The following is a 4,476-nucleotide window of genomic DNA, read 5'->3' as shown; positions in this document are numbered from 1 at the left end:
GGGACTGTCCGAAGGGGTTCTCGGTTTGCTTCCATTGCAACCAGACTGGCCATCGGAAGGCCGAGTGCCCCCAGCTTCAGAGATCAGCGTAGGGATCTGCACCTGTGGTTCGAGCTACCGAGACCTGGCCAGTGAAGGCCGAAGCACCGAAGGCTAGGGGGAGAGCCTTCCAGCTGACTATGGAGGAGGTCCGCGCAGCACCTGACGTCGTGGCGGGTATGTAATCTTTATCTATTTTATGTTGAGTTTATGCTATTGTAGTTGCTATATGTTATGCGTAGGTACTTTTCTTGTGAGTTCTGTACCTGCATTGGTTTTATTCGACTCGGGTGCGAGTCGGTCTTTCATATCTTTAGCTTTTAGTCGGCACATTAGTATTCCGAGAGAGGCGTTGAGTCGACCTCTGCGGGTTTCCATAGCAGATGAGCGTGAGGTATGTGCTACCGAAGTGATACGTGGATGTGTGCTGGAGATCTTCGGGGTGGAGTTCCCGATTGATTTGATTCCGATTGCTATGGGGGATGTATGTGTCATAGTAGGCATGGATTGGTTGAGCCGTTTCGAGGCTGTCATAGATTGCGAGCGTCAGTTGGTGACGATCCGAGATCCTAGTGGGGGAGGGCTGACAGTTTATGGCGAGGGGACTCGTGGTGGTTCGGTATTCTGTTCGGCTGTCAGAGCGAGGCGGAGTTTGCAGCAGGGCTGCAAGGGATTCGTGGCCTATGTGACGGATGTACGAGAGGCCGTTGGGAGGCCAAGTTCAGTGGATGATGTGCCGATAGTGCGTGAGTTCCGGGACGTGTTCCCCAAGGAGTTTCTGGGCGTACCTCCCGAGAGGCAAGTGGAGTTTCATATCGATTTGATTCCTGGGGCTGCGCTTATCGCTAAGGCGCCATATCGGCTGGCACTGCCAGAGATGCAGGAGTTATCCTCACAGCTGCAAGAGCTGTTGGGGAAAGGGTTCATCCGTCCCAGTAGCTCTCCCTGGGGAGCGCCGATCCTTTTTGTCAAGAAAAAGGATGGTTCACACCGGATGTGCATTGATTACCGGGAGTTGAACAAGTTGACGGTCAAGAACCGTTATCCGTTGCCGAGGATCGACGATCTATTCGATCAGTTGCAGGGGGCGTCTTGGTTCTCCAAGATTGACTTGAGATCGGGATATCACCAGATGAGAGTTCGGGATGAGGATATCCAGAAGACGGCGTTTAGGACTCGTTACGGGCATTACGTGTTCGTGGTGATGCCATTCGGGCTCACCAATGCACCAGCGGCATTCATGGATCTCATGAACAGGGTGTGTAGGCCGATGTTGGATCGTTCAGTCATTGTATTCATTGATGATATCCTGGTGTATTCGAGGACCAGAGAGCAGCATGAGGAGCATTTGAGGGAGCTCCTCGGGGTTCTGAGGTCGGAGAGGCTATTCGCCAAATTCTCCAAGTGCGATTTTTGGTTACGGGAGGTCCAGTTCTTAGGGAATCTCGTTAACCAGAATGGGATATTGGTTTACCCGACCAAGATCGAGGCCGTGATGAGTTGGGAAGTGCCGAGGTCACCTGCGGAGATCCGGAGTTTCTTGGGGCTGGCAGGCTACTATCGGAGATTTATCAGGGACTTCTCCAAAATTGTTGTGCCACTTACCAAGTTAACCCGGAAGGGTGTTACTTTCTCATGAGGTCCGGAGCAGCAGAGCTCATTTGAGACTCTTCGCCAGAGATTGTGCGAAGCTCCCGTGCTTACATTGCCGGAAGGGATGGAGAATTTTGTGGTGTACTGTGATGCATCGATATCGGGGTTGGGAGCGGTGTTGATGCATAGAGGGCATGTGATCGCGTATGCATCGAGGCAGTTAAAGCCTCATGAGACGAGATATCCCACCCACGATCTGGAGTTGGGGGCTGTGGTGTTCGCCCTCAAGATCTGGCGTCACTATCTGTATGGGGTTCGGTGTACGATATACACGGACCACAAGAGTTTGAAGTACCTGATGGATCAGCCAAATCTGAATATGCGGAAGAGGAGATGGTTGGATGTGGTAAAGGATTATGATTGCGAGATCCTGTACCACCCGGGCAAGGCTAATGTGGTAGCCGACGCCCTGAGTCGTAGGGCAGAGAGTGCCCCATTGCGAGACATCTGTTTGAGGTTGACGGTGACGACTCCGATTTTGGACACCATCCGAGGGGCTCAGGCTGAGGCTGCGAGATCAGAAAATCAAAAGAGGGAGCGGGTGGTTGGTCAGGCATCGGAATTCGTTACCGATGGTCGGGGACTTATGACGTTTCAGGGTCGGATTTGGGTACCGTTTGTAGGCGGGACGCGTACCATTTTGATGGAGGAGGCACATCGATCGAAGTTCTCGATCCATCCTGGGGCTACCAAGATGTATTTGGACCTAAAGAAGGAGTATTGGTGGCCCTGTATGAAGAGGGATGTTGCTTGGTTCGTCGAGAGGTGCCTAACTTGTCGCCAAGTTAAGGCCGAGCACCAGCGTCCGCATGGTAAGCTGCAACCGTTGGAGATTCCCGAGTGGAAGTGGGAACAGATTACCATGGATTTTATCACCAAATTGCCAAGGACTTCGAGAGGAGTTGATGCGATTTGGGTGATCGTGGATAGATTGACGAAGAGCGCTCATTTTCTAGCCATCAGCGAGAGCTCTTCTGCGGAGAAATTGGCGAAATTATATGTGAGAGAGGTGGTATCGTGGCATGGGGTTCCGATATCGATTGTCTCAGACCGGGATGTGTGTTTTACTTCCAGATTTTGGAAGAAGTTTCATGAGGAGTTGGGTACGAGATTGCATTTCAGTACCGCATACCACCCGCAGACGGACGGACAGAGCGAGCGAACGATTCAAACGCTTGAGGATATGCTCCGAGCATGTGTTCTGGATTTTGGAGGGAGCTGGGACACCTACCTACCTTTAGCAGAGTTTTCGTATAACAACAACCATCATTCGAGCATTGGTATGCCACCCTTTGAGCTGTTGTATGGGCGGAGGTGTCGCACCCCCATCTGCTGGGGAGAGATGGGGCAGCGGGTGATGGGTAGCACGGATATTGTACTCCAAACGACCGAGCAGATTCAGCAGGTCAGGAAGAGGTTGTTGACCGCGTAGAGTCGCCAAAAGAGTTATGCGGACAGGCGTCGGTCCGAGCTCGAGTTTCAGGTCGGTGATCTTGTGCTCCTAAAGGTCTCTCCTTGGAAAGGAGTGATACGATTCAGGAAGAGGGGCAAGTTGGGACCCCGGTACATTGGACCCTTCAGGGTAATTGCTAGGGTAGGCAGGGTAGCCTACCGGTTGGACCTACCTGTTGAGTTGGGGCAGATCCATGATACCTTTCATGTCTCGCAGTTGAGGAAATGTATTGCCGACGAGTTGGCAGTGGTGCCGTTGGAGGATATTCAGGTGGATGCGAGCCTGAACTACGCAGAGAGACCAGTTGCGATTGTGGATCGAAAGATCAAGGTTCTGAGGAACAAGGAAGTGCCTCTGGTACAGGTTCAGTGGCAGCATCGGAAGGGATCCAAGTTGACCTGGGAACCGGAGCGGGAGATGCGGGAGCAGCATCCAGAGTTATTTCAGGAATGAGACTTCGAGGGCGAAGTCGGATTCTAGTGGGGGAGAATTGTAACATCCGGGATTTCAGGTAAATTATTTAATCTTTTTATTTTGAGTTTTGAGAAGGGACTCGGCGAGTTGGTGCGTAGACTCGCCGAGTCAAGACGCGGGTTCTCATTCGGATTGATGCTCGGACTCGGCGAGTCGCCTTAGTGGACTCGGTGAGTCTGCGTCGTTTAATGAAACCCTAATTTCTCGGGTTTGTGGCATATTTAAAGGGCCTTATGGCCGTCATTTGCGCTCATTAGTCCCCAGAGTGAAACCCTAGAACATTTGAGTGATTCAAGTGAGGGAAGGAGCCATTGTTGATTCTTGGAGTTATTGTTTAGCAAGGGAAGAGAAGATCTAGCCAAGAGGAAGCAAGAGAGGGGTGGATTCTTGAAGAGCTAAGGTCCAGGACATCACATCTGAGGTACCATTTGAATCCTTCTTTGTTATTGTGATGTTCATATAGATTTAGGGTTTTTGAACCCATTTGTGGCTAGATCTAGCATCATCATGGTCCCTTGGCGAGTTATGGCTCTGAATCTAGACCCATAGAGGTCCAGAGCACCTCCTTGCCCAAGCTTTATGTGCATCCATGGAGGTTTTAGATTGGGATCTATGTATTTGAGGCTAAACCTCCATTAATGAGCTATTTGATGCTTAATGAGCACCAAGACTCGGAATTTACGTGGTCAATAAGCATTAGGGGACTGGATCTATGAGTTACTAGAGTGGATCTGACCTTAGAAGGTCGTTTGAGGTTGTGCATGGAGTGCACTCGCCGAGTCCAATCCCAGACTCGGCGAGTTGGTGCGGGTTGTTCAGAGACTTCGGACCAGGGACTGTGTAACCGAGTCAGGTGA

This window comes from Lactuca serriola, chromosome 6 (genome assembly GCF_051521515.1).
Source record: "Lactuca serriola cultivar US96UC23 chromosome 6, Lser_US96UC23_V15, whole genome shotgun sequence".
Classification (NCBI taxonomy): Eukaryota; Viridiplantae; Streptophyta; class Magnoliopsida; order Asterales; family Asteraceae; genus Lactuca; species Lactuca serriola.
The sequence above is the reverse complement of the archived record's forward strand: the minus strand, read 5'-3'. Positions refer to the sequence as shown.